General features: G+C 48.4%; 1 pseudogene; it reads left to right on the forward strand.

The window, feature by feature from the left end:
* Positions 1-14123: 14123 nt before the first annotated feature.
* On the forward strand, positions 14124-14290 carry LOC144504981 (U2 spliceosomal RNA; annotated as a pseudogene).
* Positions 14291-19700: the final 5410 nt, after the last annotated feature.

Below are 19700 nucleotides of genomic sequence, written 5' to 3' on the forward strand. Positions count from 1 at the left end.
AATTTGCACCTCAATATGCCAACATCTTCATGCACAGGTTCGAACAAGACTTCTTCACCGCACGGGACCTTCAACCGGTGCTATACACTAGATACATCGATGACATTTTCTTCCTTTGGACTCATGGTGAACAATCACTGAAACAACTCTATGATGACATCAACAAGTTCCATCCCACCATCAGGCTCACCATAGACTACTCTCCGGAATCGGTTGCATTCTTGGACACGCGCATCTCCATTAAGGACGGTCACCTCAGCACCTCACTGTACCGCAAGCCCACGGATAACCTCACGATGCTCCACTTCTCCAGCTTCCACCCTAAACACGTTAAAGAAGCCATCCCCTACGGACAAGCCCTCCGTATACACAGGATCTGCTCGGATGAGGAGGATCGCAACAGACACCTCCAGACGCTGAAAGATGCCCTCATAAGAACAGGATATGGCGCTAGACTCATTGATCAACAGTTCCAACGCGCCACAGCGAAAAACCGCACCGACCTCCTCAGAAGACAAACACGGGACACAGTGGACAGAGTACCCTTCGTTGTCCAGTACTTCCCCGGAGCGGAGAAGCTACGGCATCTCCTCCGGAGCCTTCAACATGTCATTGATGAAGACGAACATCTCGCCAAGGCCATCCCCACACCCCCACTTCTTGCCTTCAAACAACCGCACAACCTCAAACAGACCATTGTCCGCAGCAAACTACCCAGCCTTCAGGAGAACAGTGACCAAGACACCACACAACCCTGCCACAGCAACCTCTGCAAGACGTGCCGGATCATCGACACAGATGCCATCATCTCACGTGAGAACACCATCCACCAGGTACACGGTACATACTCTTGCAACTCGGCCAACGTTGTCTACCTGATACGCTGCAAGAAAGGATGTCCCGAGGCATGGTACATTGGGGAAACTATGCAGACGCTGCGACAACGGATGAATGAACACCGCTCGACAATCACCAGGCAAGACTGTTCTCTTCCTGTTGGGGAGCACTTCAGCGGTCACGGGCATTCGGCCTCTGATATTCGGGTAAGCGTTCTCCAAGGCGGCCTTCGCGACACACGACAGCGCAGAGTCGCGGAGCAGAAACTGATAGCCAGGTTCCGCACACACAAGGACGGCCTCAACCGGGATATTGGGTTTATGTCACACTATTTCACATAAATATTTCTGCTTTTTTCCTCCTGAGTCTTTATCATGCGATCCTAGAATCAGAATTTATGTCACACTATTTGTAACTCCCACAGTTGCGTGGACCTGCAGAGTTTCACTGGCTGGGTTGTCTGGAGACAATACACATCTTTTTAGCCTGTCTTGATGCTCTCCCCACTCCCATTGTTTTGTTTCTTAAAGACTGGATTAGTTGTAAGTATTCGCATTCCAACCATTATTCATGTAAATTGAGTCTGTGTCTTATAAGTTCTGTTTGTGAACAGAATTCCCACTCACCTGAAGAAGGGGCTCAGAGCCTCGAAAGCTTGTGTGGCTTTTGCTACCAAATAAACCTGTTGGACTTTAACCTGGTGTTGTTAAACTTCTTACTGAACTAAAGATGGAACAGTAGGAACTGGACAAAGCGGGCCTGATCACAGTTATCGCTGCCTGTGCCATGTCCAGTCCCATTGAGTCTACGGGTTCAATCTTGCCCTCTCTGCGCCGCCTCCTGGGTCGAATTTCCACTCCCATACGAGGGGAATTTCACAGTAACTTCATTGCAGCGTGAATGTAAGTCTACTTGTGACTAATAAATTAAATTTAACTTTTGTTTCCAGCTGGGTCAAAATGCCGTGGGGTCGGCATGGTGGCACAGTGGTTGGCACAGTGGTTGGCACTGCTGCTTCACAGCGCCAGGGACCCGGGTTCAATTCGCAGCTTTGGGTCACTGTCTGTGGAGTCTGCACGTTCTCCCCGTGTCTGCGTGGGTTTCCTCCGGGTGCTCCGGTTTCCTCCCACAGTCCGAAAGACGTGCTGGTTAGGGTGCATTGGCCGTGCTAAATTCTCCCTCAGTGTACCCGAACAGGTGCCGGAGTGTGGCGACTACGGGACTTTTTGAGTTAATTTGATTTGATTTATTATTGTCACATATTAACATACAGTGAAAAGTATTGTTTTTTGCGCACTAGACAGACAAAGCATACCGTTCATAGAGAAAGAAAGGAGAGAGTGCAGAATGTAGTGTTACAGCCATAGCTAGGGTGTAGAGAAAGGTCAAAGTAGTGCAAGGTAGGTCCATGCAGAAGTCCTACAGCAGCAGGGAAGAAGCTGTTCTTGAGTCGGTCGGTACCTGACCTCAGACTTTTGTATCTTTTTCCCGACGGAAGAAGATGGAAGACAGGATGTCCGGGAAGTGAGGGGTCCTTAATTATGCTGGTTGCTTTGCTGAGGCAGCGGGAAGTGTAGACAGAGTCAATGGATGAGAGGCTGGTTTGCGTGATGGATTGGGCTACATTCACGACCTTTTGTAGTTCCTTGCGGTCTTGGGCAGAGCAGGAGCCATACCAAGCTGTGATACAACCAGAAAGAATGCTCTCTATGGTGCACCTGTAAAAGTTGGTGAGAGTTGGAGCTGACATGCTAAATTTCCTTAGTCTTCTGAGAAAGTAGAAGCATTGGTGGGCTTTCTTAACTATAGTGTCAGCATGGGGGGACCAGGACAGGTTGTTGGTGATCTGGACACCTAAAAACATGAAGCTCTCGACCCTTTCTATTTCGTCCCCGTTGATGTAGACAGGGGCATGTTCTCCACTACGCTTCCTGAAGTCAATGACAATCTCCTTCGTTTTGTTGACATTGAGGGAGAGATTATTGTTGCCGCACCAGTTCACCAGATTCTCTATCTCATTCCTGTACTCTGTCTCATCATTGTTTGAGATCCGACCCACTACAGTGGTGTCATCAGCCAACTTGAAAATCGAGTTGGAGGGCAACTTGGCCGCACAGTCATGGGTGTATAAGGAGTATCGTAGGCGGCTGAGAGCACAGCCTTGTGGGGCACCGGTGTTGAGGATGATCGTGGAGGAGGTGTTGTTGTCTATCCTTACTAATTGTGGCCTGTGAGTTAGGAAGTTCAGGATCCAGTCGCAGAGGGAGGAGCCGAGGCCCAGGCCACGGAGTTTGGAGATGGGTTTCGTGGGAATAATCACACTAACTTCATTGCAATGTTGATGTAAGCCTCCCTTTGACACTAATTAATAAACTTAACTAATCCTGGAGTTTCCTCCCTAACAGCATTGTTGAGGTACCTAGAGCTTAGAATATTGAGAGGTGCCTTGATTGAAACGTGGTAAATTCTGAGCGGTATTCGGAGGGTGGATGTGGAGAGGATATTTCCTCTAGAATCTAGAACTAGGGGTCACTGTTTAAGACAGAGATGAGGAATTCTTTCTCTCAGAGGGTTATGAGTCTTTGGAACTCTCTTCCTCAAAGGGCAGTGGAAGCAGAGTCTTTGAATATTTTAAAGGCAGAGCTAGATAGATTCTTGATTAACAAGGGTGGCACAGTGGTTAGCACAGCTGCCTCACAGCGCCAAGGACCCAGGTTCAATTCTTGGGTGACTGTCTGTGTCTGTGTGGATTTCCTCCAGGTGCTCCAGTTTCCTCCCACAGTCCAAGGACTTGCAAGTTAGGTAGCTTGGCCATCCTAAATTGTCCCTTAAGGTAGGTTAGGGGAATTAGTGGAATAAATACGTGGGGTTACGGGGATATGGTGGGGGGTTGGGCTTGGGTAAGGTGCTCTGTCGGAGAGTCGGTGCACACTTGATGGGCCAAATGGCCTCCTTCTGCACTGTAGGAATTCTAGGATTCTATTCTGTGAAAGGGGTGAAAGGTTATCAAGGGTAGGTGGGAATGTGTGATTGAGGTCACAATCAGGTCAGCCATGGTTGTATTAAAGACAGTAAGAAGTCTCACAACACCAGGTTAAAGTCCAAATGTTGGACTTTAACCTGATGTTGTGAGACTTCTTAATGTGCTTACCCCAGTCCAACGCCGGCATCTCTACATCATATATTGAAGACTACATCACACATGTTGAAGAGGAGCAGGGGAGTTCTCCGGTGGTGTCCTCACCAAGATTTATCCCTCCGACGTCACGGACAGATGATCCAGCCTATCTCTGGTGTTTGTGGGATCTCACTGTGCACAAACTGACCTCTGCATTTTCTTCTATTGTACCACAGGAGTGCTGTACTGGCTGTAAAGCACACAGGGACCTACAGGGAGGCGATAGCCTAATAGTATTATCGCTAGACTATTAATCCAGAAGCTCAGCTAATGTTCTGGGGACCCGGGTTCAAATCCCACCACGACAGATGGTGGAATTTGAATTCAATAACAATATCTGGAATGAAGAATCTACTGATGACCATGAAACCATTGTCAATTGTTGGAAAAACCCATCTGGCTCACTAATGTCTTTTAGGGAAGGAAATCTGCCATCTTTATCTGATCTGGCCAACATGTGACTCCAGTGCCACAGCAATGTGGTTGACTCTCAACTACCCTCGGGCAACTAGGGATGGGCAATAGATGCTGGAATGAGCCAGTGATGCCCAAGTCCCACGAATGAGTAAAAGAAAAACAGGACCATGAAAGGAGCCGTACAATTGCAAGTCAGTCATTCCTTTAATAAAGATCAGGCTGCGAATCTATTTGAAACTTGCGAGAAGGGACTAAGAGCTTTTGGGACAGTCCCTGGTTTCCTATTGGATCAAGAGTGCGGCTGCCATGGCCACCTGGAGTGTGTACAATGAGGTGATAAGGGATCTGATTGTAAATCTGTCAGAGGCTGCCTTCTGTTTGGTTGTTGTCTACAGGGCCAGCGGTGCTGTTTAGTTTTAACTTGAGCTGAATGCACAGTTCATTTTTTGCAAAGCTCCCCTCTCATTCACCTCTTGGGTAGAAGCAAGGCCTCTCTCTCTATTATTCATTAACTGAGACCCACAGAGTGCCAGAGAGAATGATTCCCCGTCATTGTGAAAATCCACCCATGCACGGGCTTATTGATCAGAGGGCAGTTTAATACAACGCGTTAGTCAGAGTGTACACAGTTAAAGGGTAGAGCGGTTGCTAGGTCACAGTTGGTAAAGTTATCAGACTGTGTACACTTGCGGAGGCAGCACTGTGATAACATTACTGGGTTTAAAACACACAGGGACGTCGAGGGTTGTTGTGTATGATGCTATATACCCTCAGGAGGGATGAGGAAGGATATGTATCACAAGGAACAAGGCTTCACAAATTATGTGCGGCAGGACACATCGCGTGTCCCCTGTCCACCCTTATTCATGTGTTTCAGAATCTTTCATTTCGAGATAATGGTTTCTGCAAGTGTCTGGCAAACTCCAAACATTACACTTCAAAAACACCAAAACAAAATTATTTATTGGTTACAAAGAAAAGTCTGAGATGTTCAAACTTCAAACAAGGGCACAAAATGCCCAAAATATATAAATACAGTGCAGAAGGAGGCCATTCAGCCCATTGAGTCTGCACCAACTCTCTGACAGAGCATCCCACCCAGGCCCTACCCCTGTAACCCCACACATTTAGCATGGCCAATCCACCGAACCCGCACATCTTCAGACAATAAGGGGCAATTTAGCATGGCCAATCCACCTATCCACATCTTTGGTCTGTGGGAGGAAACCGGAGGAAACCCACGCAGACACGGGGAGAACGTGCAGACTCCACACAGACAGTGACCCAAAGCCAGAGTCGAACCCAGGTCCCTGGCGCTCTGAGGCAGCAGCACAAACCACTGTGCCACCGTGCCGTTCGAGGGAACGGGGCAGCCAGTTTGGGCACAGCAGGATCCCAAAAACGGCAACACAACAGTGACTAAGAAACGTCAGGATCTACAGACGTAATAACTCGGCGCTCACGCAGGTTCTGCCTGTGGGATCTTGCTGTGCACCAAACGGCTTCTGCGTTTGCCCGTGCAGAGCTCGATCACGCTCGAAAGCCAAAGTAAAAAGTGCACAAAGGCACATCCACAACACAACGTTAACCCCCAATACTGTTTTCAAAGCCTCTTCAGACATTCCGAGGCTTCTCTCCCACTCAAGTCTGGTCACGTCTGCAAATGTTGGGCCTATATCGCACTCGCAGCGATGGATAGGCCCGAACGTGTGTGTGTGTGTGTGAGAGAGAGAGAGAGAGAGACATCCTCCTGTTTGGCTCTCGTAACATAGCAACCGAGGCAAGTATTAGTCCTGGAACGTCTGAGTCAGTGTCTGAAGGGTGCGGTTAGGTTTGGGGTGGGGTGGGTTTCGGAACCTACGCTGAGCTCAGTAACGCTCTGCCTCAGAGCTAAATGAACACAGATAATGTTTGTCAGGCAAATTCCTGCAGCTGTACGGACAGGTTCGACCTGTTTATCAAATCACATTCAGCTGGTTAAGGGCAGGATGTTCCGCAGGTGACTTCGCACCCCCCACCCCACCCCCCCCCCCCCCCCCCCCGCCCCCCACCTCCCCCACATCATCAAACTCAAGTGGGAGTCAGACTGAGGGACAAACAGCTGCCCAGCAGAGGTGGCACAGTGGTTAGCACTGCGGCCTCATAGCTCCAGGGTCCCGGGTTCGATTCCCGGCTTGGGTCACTGTCTGTGTGGAGTTTGCACATTCTCCTCATGTCGGCGTGGGTTTCCTCCGGGTGCTCCGGTTTCCTCCCACAGTCCAAAGGCTGTGCGGGTTAGGTTGATTGTCCAATGCTGAATTGCCCTTTAGTGTCAGGGGGATTAGCAGGGGAAATATGTGAGGTTATGGGAATAGGGTCTGGGTGGGATTGTGGTTGCTGCAGACTCGATGGGCCAAATGGCCTCCTTCTGCACTGTAGGATTCCATGATTTTCCCCAATTTGCCCCAACAGTATCCCGAGGGCGGACTCACTGCCCAGCTAAAGATGGCGGCCAATCTTTTGAAACTGGGAAGTCAATATCAGGTTCTCCAGGCGGGAGATCCCACAGAGCACAATCAGTAAGGACACAACAACACCCCCTCACAACACCCCCTCACAACAACACCCCCTCACAACAACAACACCCTCTCACAACAACAACAACCCCTCACAACAACAACCCCCTCACAACAACAACAGCCCTCACAACAACAACAACCCCTCACAACAACAACAACCCCTCACAACAACAAACCCCTCACAACAACACTCCCTCACAACAACACTCCCTCACAACAACACCCCCTCACAACAACACCGCCTCACAACAACATCCCCTCACAACAACACCCCCTCACAACAACACCCCCTCACAACAACACCGCCTCACAACAACACCCCCTCACAACACTCCCTCACAACAACACACCCTCACAACAACACCCCCTCACAACAACACCCCCTCACAACAACAACACCTCCTCACAACAACGACACCCCCTCACAACAACACTCCCTCACAACAACACCCCCTCACAACAACAACCCCTCACAACAACAACACCCCATCACAACAACAACCCCTCACAACAACAACACCCCCTCACAACAACACTCCCTCACAACAACACTCCCTCACAACAACACCCCCTCACAACAACAACACTCCCTCACAACAACACCCCCTCACAACAACACCCCCTCACAACAACACCCCCTCACAACAACACCCCCTCACAACAACACCCCCTCACAACAACATCCCCTCATAACAACACTCCCTCACAACAACACCCCCTCACAACAACACTCCCTCACAACAACACTCCCTCACAACAACACCCCCTCACAACAACACTCCCTCACAACAACACCCCCTCACAACAACAACACCCCCTCACATCAACACCCCCTCACAACACTCCCTCACAGCAACACCCCCTCACAACAACACTCCCTCACAACAACACTCCCTCACAACACCCCCTCACAACAACACCCCCTCACAACACCCCCTCACAACAACAAAAACCCCTCACAACAACAACCCCCTCACAACAACACTCCCTCACAACAACACTCCCTCACAACAACACCCCCTCACAACAACACCCCCTCACAACAACACCCCCTCACATCAACACCCCCTCACAACAACACCCTCTCACAACAACACCCCTCACAACAACACCCCTCACAACAACACCCCCTCACAACAACACCCCCTCACAACAACAACACTCTCTCACAACACCCCCTCACAACAACAACACCTCCACACAACAACACCCCCTCACAACAACAACCCCTCACAACAACTCCTCCTCACAACAACACTCCCTCACAACAACACCCCCTCACAACAACACCCCCTCACAACAACACCTCCACACAACAACTCCCCCTCACAACAACACCCCCTCACAACACCCCCTCACAACAACACCCCCTCACAACAACAACACCTCCTCACAACAACACCCCCTCACAACAACAACCCCTCACAACAACACCTCCTCACAACAACACCCTCACAACAACAACACCCCCTCACAACAACAACACCCCCTCACAACAACACCCCCTCACAACAACATCCCTCACAACAACACCCCCTCACATCAACAACCCCTCACAACAACACCCCCTCACAACAACAACAGCCCCTCACAACAACAACACCCCCTCACAACACCCCCTCACAACAACAGCCCCTCACAACAACAGCCCCTCACAACAGCACCTCCTCATAACAACACCCCGTCAGAACACCCCCATACAACAACACCCCCTCACAACAACAACAACACCCCCTCACAACAACAACACCTCCTCACAAGAACAGCCCCTCACAACAACACCCCATCACAACAACACCTCCTCACAACAACATCTTCTCACAACAACACCTTACAGACCACAATCAGTAAGGATATGCAACAACACCTCCTCCACAATCATCCTCAAGACCGGTGCCCTACAAGGTTGTGTTCTCAGCCCCCTACTATACTCCTTATACACCTATGACTGTGCGGCCAAATTCCCATCCAATTCCATTTTCAAGTTTGCTGACGACACCACCGTAGTGGGTCAGATCTCAAACAATGACGAGACAGAGTACAGGAATGAGATAGAGAATCTGGTGAACTGGTCCGGCAACAATAATCTCTCCCTCAATATCAACAAAACGAAGGAGATTCTTTGAGGAGGTAACTAAGTGTGAAGATGAAGGTAGAGCAGTTGATGTCGTATACATGGATTTTAGTAAGGCATTTGATAAGGTTCCCCATGGTCGGCTCATGAAGAAAGTAAGGAGGTGTGGGATAGAGGGAAATTTGGCCGATTGGATAAGTAACTGGCTATCTCATAGAAGTCATGATGTGGAGATGCCGGCGTTGGACTGGGGTAAACACAGTAAGAGTTTTAACAACACCAGGTTAAAGTCCAACAGGTTTATTGGTAGCAAATACCATTAGCTCCAATTCCATTTTCAAGTTTGCTGACAACATCACTGTAATGGGTCGGATCTCACACAATGACGAGACGGAGTGCAGGAATGGGATAGAGAATCTGGTGAACTGGTGCAGCAACAATAATCTCACCCTCAATGTCAACAAAACGAAGGAGATTCTTTGAGGAGGTAGATGGAGTGGAAATGTGCTCTCAAACAGGGCACAGAGACACACAATCAAGTTACAGAATACTAATTAGAATGCGAATCCCTACAGCCAGCCAGGTCTTAAAGATATAGACAATGTGGGTGGAGGGAGCATTAAGCACAGGTTAAAGAGATGTGTATTGTCTCCAGACAGGATAGCCCGCAAGCCCAGGAGGCAAGCTGTGGGGGTTACTGATAATGTGACATAAATCCAACATCCCGGTTTAGGCCGTCCTCATGTGTGCGGAACTTGGCTATCAGTTTCTGCTCAGCGACTCTGCGCTGGTCGTGTGTTGTGAAGGCCGCCTTGGAGAACGCTTACCTGAAGATCAGAGGCTGATTGCCCGTGACTGCTGAAGTGCTCCCCCACAGGAAGAGAACAGTCTTGCCTGGTGATTGTCGAGCAGTGTTCATTCATCCGTTGTCGTAGCGTCTGCATGGTTCCCCCAATGTACCATGCCTCGGGACATCCTTTCCTGCAGCGTATCAGGTAGACAACGTTGGCCGAGTTGCAAGAGTAGGTACCGTGTACCTGGTGGATGGTGTTCTCACGTGAGATGATGGCATCCGTGTCGATGATCCGGCATGTCTTGCAGAGGTTGCTGTGGCAGGGTTGTGTGGTGTCGTGGTCACTGTTCTCCTGAAGGCTGGGTAGTTTGCTGCGGACAATGGTCTGTTTGAGGTTGCGTGGTTATTTGAAGGCAAGAAGTGAGGTGTGGGGATGGCCTTGGCGAGATGTTCGTCTTCATCAATGACATGTTGAAGGCTCCGGAGGAGATGCCGTAGCTTCTCCGCTCCGGGGAAGTACTGGACGACGAAGGGTACTCTGTCCACCGTGTCCCGTGTTTGTCTTCTGAGGAGGTCGGTGCGGGTTTTCGCTGTGGCGCGTCGGAACTGTTGATCGATGAGTCGAGCGCCATATCCTGTTCCTCTGCAAGATGTGCCGGATCATCGACACGGATGCCATCATCTCACGTGAGAACACCATCTACCAGGTCCACGGTACATACTCTTGCTACTCGGCCAACGTTGTCTACCTGATACGCTGCAAGAAAGGATGTCCCGAGGCATGGTACATTGGGGAAACCATGCAGACGCTACGACAACGGATGAATGAACACCGCTCAACAATCACCAGGCAAGACTGTTCTCTTCCTGTGGGGGAGCACTTCAGCAGTCACGGGCATTCAGCCTTGGATCTTCAGGTAAGCGTTCTCCAAGGCAGCCTTCACGACACACGACAGCGCAGAGTTGCTGAGCAGAAACTGATAGCCAAGTTCCGCACACATGAGGACGGCCTAAACCAGGATGTTGGATTTATGTCACATTATCAGTAACCCCCACAGCTTGCCTCCTGGGCTTGCGGGCTATCCTGTCTGGAGACAATACACATCTCTTTAACCTGTGCTTAATGCTCCCTCCACCCACATTGTCTATATCTTTAAGATCTGGTTGGCTGTAGGGATTCGCATTCTAATCAGTATTCTGTAACTTGATTTTGTGTCTCTGTGCCCTGTTTGAGAGCACACTTCCACTCCATCTGACGAAGGAGCAGTGCTCCGAAAGCTAATGGTATTTGCTACCAAATAAACCTGTTGGACTTTAACCTGGTGTTGTTAAAACTCCTACTGTATCTCATAGAAGACAGAGAGTGGTGGTGGATGGAAAATTTTCAGACTGGAGACCAGTTACCAGCGGTGTACCACAGGGATCAGTGCTGGGTCCTCTGCTATTTGTGATTTTTATCAATGACTTGGAGGAGGGGGCTGAAGGGTGGATCAGTAAATTTGCTGATGACACCAAGATTGGTGGAGTAGTGGATGAGGTGGAGGGCTGTTGTAGGCTGCAAAGAGACATTGATAGGATGCAGAGCTGGGCTGAAAAATGGCAGATGGAGTTGAACCCTGATAAGTGCGAGGTGATTCACTTTGGGAGGACAAATTTGAATGTGGATTACAGGGTCAATGGCAGGGTTCTGAGGAAGGTGGAGGAACAGAGAGATCTTGGGGTTCATATCCACAGATCTCTAAAGGTTGCCACTTAAGTGGATAGAGCCATGAAGAAGGCCTATAGTGTGTTAGCGTTTATTAACAGGGGGTTTGAGTTTAAGAGCTGTGGGGTTATGCTGCAACTGTACAGGACCTTGGTGAGACCACATTTGGAATATTGTGTGCAGTTCTGGTCACCTCACTATAAGAAGGATGTGGAAGCGCTGGAAAGAGTGCAGAGGAGATTTACCAGGATGCTGCCTGGTTTGGAGGGTAGGTCTTATGAGGAAAGGTTGAGGGAGCTAGGGCTTTTCTCTTTAGAGTGGAGGAGGATGAGAGGCGACTTAACAGAGGTTTATAAGATGATGGGGGGGATAGATAGAGTGGACGTTCAGAGACTATTTCCTCGGGTGAATGTAGCTGTTACTAGGGGGCATAACTACAAGGTTCATGGTGGGAGATATAGGAGGGATGTCCGAGGTAGGTTCTTTACTCAGATAGTGGTTGGGGTGTGGAATGGACTGCCTGCTGTGATAGTGGAGTCGGACACTTTAGGAACTTTCAAGCGGTTATTGGATAGGCACATGGAGCACACCAGGATGATAGGGAGTGGGATAGCTTGATCTTGGTTTCGGACAAAGCTCGGCACAACATCGAGGGCCGAAGAGCCTGTACTGTGCTGTACTGTTCTATGTTCTATGTACTATGAGATTGTCATCAACTTCAGGAAGTGTGGAGGAGAACATGCCCCTGTCTACATCAACGGGGACGAAGTAGAAAGGGTCGAGAGCTTCAAGTTTTTGGGTGTCCAGATCACCAACAACCTGTCCTGGTCCCCCCATGCCAATACTATAGTTAAGAAAACCCACCAGTTCTTCTCAGAAGACTAAGGAAATTTGGCATGTCAGCTACAACTCTCAACAACTTTTACAGATGCACCATAGGGAGCATTCTTTCTGTATGTATCACAGCTTGGTATGGCTCCTGCTCTACCCAAGACCGCAAGGAACTACAAAAGGTCGTGAATGTAGCCCAATACATCACGCAAACCAGCCTCCCATCCATTGACTCTGTCTACACTTACCGCTGCCTCGGAAAAGCAGCCAGCATAATTAAGCAGCACCCCATGCACCCCGGACATTCTCTCTTCCACCTTCTTCCTTCGGGAAGAAGATACAAAAGTCTGAGGTCACGTCCCAACCGACTCAAGAACAGCTTCTCCCCTGCTGCTGTCAGACTTTTGAATGGACCTACCTCGCATTAAGTTGATCTTTCTCTACACCCTAGCTATGACTGTATCACTACATTCTGCACCCTCTCCTTTCCTTCTCTATGAACGGTATGCTTTGTGTGTATAGTGCGCAAGAAACATTACTTTTCACTGTATGTTAATACATGTGACAATAATAAATCAAATCAAATATTTCCAGAATTCTATTTCAGTTTTCCAGCATTCGCAGTATTTTGCGGTTGAGAACTTTAAAATCAGGTGCGGGGAAGACAATTCTGACAATTCTGGTGAAGGCAAGACCCTGGCCTCAGAAACCAGATACACTGATGATCAATCCCATTTCTCCCTGGGAATGTGCCTGAAATGTCTCATTGATGGTCCAATACCACCATCTGGTGGCAGGATACCAGCAGTACAAGTCTAGAGAAAGATATAAAATATTGCTGGAAAATCCCTAAATAAATAAGAAAATGCCGGGAATTGACATCAGTTTGTACCCAAAGAGAAACTAAAATAAATTAATTGACTGGTTAAGAAATATTTGATCAGTGGGTAGTGCTCTTACTTTCATAAAATCCCGACAGTGCAGAAGGAGGCCATTCAGCCCTTTGAGTCTACACTGACTCTCTGACAGAGGATCTCACCCAGGCCCCAATCCTGTAACCCCATACATTTATCCCGCTAATCCCCCAAACCTACACATATTGGGACACTCAGGGACAATTTACAATGGCCAATCCACCTACGCATCTTTGGGGTGTGGGAGGAAACTGGAGCACCCAGAGGAAACCCACGCAGTCATGGGGAGAATGTGCAAACTCCGCACAGACAATCACCCAAACTGGGAATCGAACCCAGGTCCTCGGCGCTGTGAGGCAGCAGTGCTAACCACTGTGCCACCTGTATATCATGAAGTCATGGGTTCAAGCATTTGGCCATTCCTGCTCCCAACACACGTTCCTCCGGGTCTGTTTGAGTTGATATATCTGGGGCCACACTCCCTGTGTGACCACAACCAGCCAATGGGCTTGATCTTTCCACCTTCCCTCCCAACTCATATCTGTATGAGGCTTTCAGCATGGGCCTTCCCCAAGGGTAGCCCAGGGCCTTTATTTGTTGTCTTGCCTGCATGTGGCATATTTTTGGGAGGGCCCTTCTTCCGAAAGTCGCCCGTTGACGTACCCCTTAAGAGCACTCCTTTGCTTCAGCTGTGGTGTTTCAGATCCTGTGGTTTGCAAACCAACTCCAGGTTGTGAGTCTGTAACCAAGCAAATCTTGTTTAATCTTTAAGTTGCTCAGTGCTTGCTCTCTCTCTCTCTCTCTCGAACAACTGTTCTTGCTTCTCGGCCTTTTGGCTAAGATCAAGTGTAGTATCAACATCCTGCACTTGGTTGAAGTCATGAGGTTACACTGAGGCTTCATTTGAAGCAATTTTTTAAAGCGGCATCTCGGCCTTTTGGCTAAGATGCAAATGAGATGAAGCCTTGTAAAAGGTTCAATCAACTTGGATCATGTAGATCAAGCCCAAGACAGGAAGTGGTGAGCCTGTTTTGTCAGCTTGGATCTGGAATGTCTCACTTGCTGAGACTTTGAATTGGACTTTGAATGGATTGAATTGGATATAAACAAAAAGAAAACTCCTGGATCCTCCAATCTGACCTTGGATGGTCTTGTCATCCTTGACAGTGCTGTACGCCAGAAGCCTTACACATTTTACCACTGACTTTCTCTCTGTATGGAGGAAGTAACATCCTGAACGAGAATTCCTTTATCAAACATTCCAAATGAGGTCAAAAGAGAAATTGCTGGAAAATCTCGGCAGGTCTGGCAGCATCTGTAAGGAGTGAAAAGAGCTGACGTTTTAAGTCCAGATGACCCTTTGTCAAAGCTAAAAGGCTCAGAAAGTGGGAGATATTTATACTGCAGGGAGAGGGAATGAAAGATGAGTCACAGCCACAGAAACCAGGGGAAAGGCTGCTAATGGCAGCCCATAGAGAGAATAAAGGGTGTGAATGGCCAAACAGCAGAGAAGCTGTAAACTGTGACAGATGGAGATGTGGGGGGAGGGGGAGATGGGTGGGAGAGAGATAAAATTGAGATAAAGGGGGAAAGGGGAAGCAAAGGGGGAGAAAAGGTAAAGAAAGCGGGTTAAAATTGGGGGAAAGAGTGGGGGGGAAAAAGAAAAATAAAGAAAGAGAAGAAAGAAAAAAAAGGGAGAGAAAAGTTAAAAATAAATAAAATGAAAATAAAGGGGCCGAGGTGGGGTAGAGCTAATCGTCTGAAGTTGTTGAATCCGATGTTGAGACCGGAAGGCTGTAAAGTGCCCAGCCAGAAGATGAGATGCTGTTCCTCCAGTTTGCGTTGAGCTTCACTGGAACATGGCAGCAGGCCAGGGACAGATATGTGGGCATGGGAGCGGAATCGTGTGTTAAAATGGCAAGGAACCGGAAGATTTTGCTGAGGTTTTCCAGCATTTTCTCTTTTGGTCTCAGGTCCCAGCATCCGCAGTAATTAGCTTTTATTCCAATTGGGGTGTTTGAAAGTCTAAGTTGGACATCCAGTCCAGTTTGTCTTTGCAATGGAAAGGAAGCATTGGCATTGACATGGCCTCACTGACTCGGATTTGTACGTACGCCACTTTTACTAACCAAACGCGCAATCTTACGAGAATTTGGCGATGACGGTTCCTGGAGTGATTCCCACCAATGTCACCGGCGTGTTTTCTGACCGAACCGTCTGCCTCGTTAGTTAAAATCTTTTTACCCATGAGAATCACGCTGCGCTGTGCTCCCTCTGATCCACCTTCCCCCGCCTCCCCACCGCCACAGCTTAATCGCTGCAAACACTGGGAAATTCCATAGAAACAGCCGCCCAGTGCCTGTTCCAGGTCGATCCCAGGGGATGGCAGCGGGGAAGTCCGCACCCCGCCCTCATTATTTCCCCTGTTCACCGCCAGGGTGAATAGCGCTGAGCCTCCATTGTCTCATGGCATCTGACCCACCCATTCCCCCGTATGGTGAGAGTGACCCCACCCCGGCCCCCAGCTGTACTTATCGGTGTCTCCAGCGTCCTCCCTGGTGCCCCTCGAGTGTTGGGCAGGTTAACGAGAGTGCTCACCTCTGACATCCCCCTCAGAGGTTCACACACTGATGTACAGCTGCTGTAAATGGCGCCAGTGTGACGTACACAGGCGCCCGCTGAATGTCCAGTTTATGCTCAATGTCCAGCATGAGTGCTCAATAATGAGAAATTCGGCCTGTCAGCTACAACTCTCACCAACTTCTGCCGATGCAGCATAGAAAGCATTCTTTCTGGTTGTATCACAGCTTGGTATGGCTCCTGCTCTGCCCAAGACCGCAAGGAACTACAAAAGGTTGTGAATGTAGCCCAATCCATCACACAAACCAGCCTCCCATCCATTGACTCTGTCTACACTTCCCACTGCCTCGGAAAAGCAGCCAGCATAATCAAGGACCCCACGCACCCCGGAGATTCTCTCTTCCACCTTCTTCCGTCGGGGAAAAAGATAACAAAAGTCTGAGATCACGCACCAACCAACTCAAGAACAGCTTCTTCCCTGCCGCTGTCAGACTTTTGAATGGACCTACCTCGCATTAAGTTGATCTTTCTCTACACCCCAGCTATGACTGTAACACTACATTCTGCACTCTCTCGTTTCCTTCTCTATGAACAGTATGCTTTGTCTGCATGGCGCGTAAGAAACAATTGTTTTCACTGTATACTAATACATGTGACAGAAATAAATCAAATCAAAATCAATGTATTAAAATGATGTTCCCCACGGTGGGCTTGATTCAAAATTTCAAGACGCCATCTTGTCGGCGAGAGTCATATTTTTCACGACTCTCTGGATTTGGAGCGGGTGTTGCCAGTCCCGCGGAGCCGGGCTCAGGATTTCGCCCTTACGTCACGTCCTTTATCCTGATCTATTTGTCACTTTTTATCATTTTTTTTTTTCACTGTGAAGCTAGGGGGTGCAATCTTACTGCCCGTTCATGCCACGATCCCGCTGCAGCGACGATGGAGAACTTGGCAGCCAGCCAAATCCCCGTTCACTGCAGCGGGATGGGAAAATCCCACCGGTGGGAACAGTTGGAAAATTCCAGCCCTGACATCTGATCCTGGAACCTAAAAAAAGTAAAGTTAAAGCTTTCTTATCAGTGTCACAAGTAAGCTTACATTAACACTGCAATGAAGTTACTGTGGAAATCCCCCAGCTGCCACACTCCGGCGCCTGTTCGGGTACACCGAGGGAGAAATTAGCATGGCCGATACACCTAACCAGCACGTCTTTTGGACTGTGGGAGGAAACTGGAGCACCCGGAGGAAACCCACGCAGACACGGGGAGAACGTGCAAACTCCACACAGTGACCCAGGCCGGGAATCGAACCAGGGTCCATGGCGCTGTGAGGCAGCAGTGTTAACCACTGTGCCACCGTAACGCCCCCTACAACTTAATCAATTTCAGTCACCCCACCCATTCAATAAATTCACACAAGACGTTCACCAATTAAGACAAAAGCAGAACTTTAGATATAGTTGATTTTAAAAGTAGTTTATTAAGAATAAAAGGTTTACTTAACAGCGTTAAGGCTTTGACTCTTTACAACTTCAAGCGGAAGATCAAGCTATGGAAACACTAATTTCTTTGGCAGTAATTCTTTTAGAATCAGAGAATCCTACAGTGCAGAAGAAGGCCATTCGGCCCATCGAGTCTGCACCGACCACAATCCCACCCAGGCCCTACCCCCACATATTTACCCACTAATCCCTCTAACCTACACATCTCAGGACTCTAAGGGGCAATTTTTTTTTAACCTGGCCAATCAACCTAACCCGCACATCTTTGGACTGTGGGAGGAAACCGGAGCACCCGGAGGAAACCCATGCAGACATGAGGAGAATGTGCAAACTCCACACAGACAGTGACCCGAGCTGGGAATCGAACCCGGGACCCTGGAGCTGTGAAGCAGCAGTGCTAACCACTGTGCTACCGTGCCGCCCAAAAGTACATTAGAGCTGTTACATAGCACCTTTAGACCCAATTGTGGACACTTTCTATTCATGCAATGCTCTCTGGGAGGTCATCTTGTTCTGCTTGAGGTGGTCGGGGGGGTTTATTGCCAGCACACTTTATCTGATCCTGCATTCCTTTCCTATACACAAAAGCTACAATGGTTAATTAATGACCTTAAAACAGGTTTACAGATTTTTGAAAATAGCTACTGATTGATTATTGACGACTTATAACTCAGTTGTGGCTCGGTGCTCACTAAGTCATCTGTCGCCTGTTGGTAACTAATTAATGCAACAATTCTGATTCAGACATTTTATAACTGTCAGTTACACAATACAAAATGGCTTCTTTCGCAGCCGCCGAAAATTAGTCTCAAAATGGCCTCCTTGACCTTGCTGGTTTGCTAAATTAATATAAAACGGAAATCGCCTGAAAATGGTCACCCTGTACTTGAACGCTATCCAGGCCAATTTACACCTCTTGAATGAGAAATTAAACCAGCAACACAATGATTTGGATGAGAATATAGGGGGCATGGTTAGTAAGTTTGCAGATGGCACCAAGATTGGTAGCATAGTGGACAGTGAAGAAGGTTATCTCGGATTGCAACGGGATCTTGATCAACTGGGCCAGTGGGCTGACGAATGGCAGATGGAGTTTAACTTAGATAAATGCGAGGTGATGCATTTTGGTAGATTGAATCAGGCAGGACTTACTCAGTTAATGGTAGGGTGTTGGGGAGAGTTACAGAACAAAGAGATCTAATGGTACAGGTTCATAGCTCCTTGAAAGTGGAGTCACAGGTGGACAGAGTGGTGAAGAAGGCATTCAGCATGCTTGGTTTCATTGGTCAGAACATTGAATACAGGAGTTGGGACGTCTTGTTGAAGTTGGACAAGACATTGGTAAGGCCACACTTGGAATACTGTGTGCAATTCTGGTCACCCTATTATAGAAAGGATGGTATTAAACTGGAAAGAGTGCAGAAAAGATTTACTAGGATACTACCGGGACTTGAAGGTTTGAGTTATAAGGAGAGGCTGGATAGACTGGGACTTTTTTCTCTGGAGTGTAGGAGGCTGAGAGGTGATCTTATAGAGATCTATGAAATAATGAGGGGCATAGATCAGCTAGATAGTTAATATCTTTTCCCAAAGGTAGGAGAGTCTAAAACTAGAGGGCATACTTTTGAGGTGAGAGGAGAGAGATACAAAAGGGTCCAGAGGGGCAATTGTTTCCACACAGAGGGTGGTGAGTGTCTGGAACAAGCTACTAGAGGTAGTAGTAGAGGCGGGTACAATTTTGTCTTTAAAAAGCGTTTAGACAGTTACATGGGTACGATGGGTATAGAGGGATATGGGCCAAATGCAGACAATTAGGACTAGCTTAGGGGTTTAAAAAAAAGGGCGGCATGGACAAGTTGGGCCGAAGGGCCTGTTTCCATTCTGTAAACCTCTATGACTCTATAACACCAAAAGGCAATTTGTTAGAGACCAGGATTTTATAGCTCCTCCATAGCGTGCCTCCTCTCCCTCCCGTGGGAGGGGATTGTAAAATCCTGGCTATAGAGTTCCATATTTTTAAACAAGGCCTGTACTCTGTTACCCTGACACAGAGAGATAAGTAATCTTCAGTCACTTGGCTCAAGTGACAATGGGATTCTCATAACATTTGCAATTTTTGGCAATCAAGTTCTCTAGGATTCAAACCGGGGTGGGTTAGAATTGGGATTTCACTGGGAGAGATCTCCTAGAACAGCGGTCTCCAAACTCCGATCCGGATGCGGCTCGCTGCAGGCCGGATGTGGCCCGCGGACCGTAGTTTGGAGACCCCTGTCCTAGAAGATAATGGGAACTAGACTATCCGATATTGT

Source organism: Mustelus asterias, chromosome 15 (assembly GCF_964213995.1).
Source record: "Mustelus asterias chromosome 15, sMusAst1.hap1.1, whole genome shotgun sequence".
In the NCBI taxonomy this organism is placed as follows: Eukaryota; Metazoa; Chordata; class Chondrichthyes; order Carcharhiniformes; family Triakidae; genus Mustelus; species Mustelus asterias.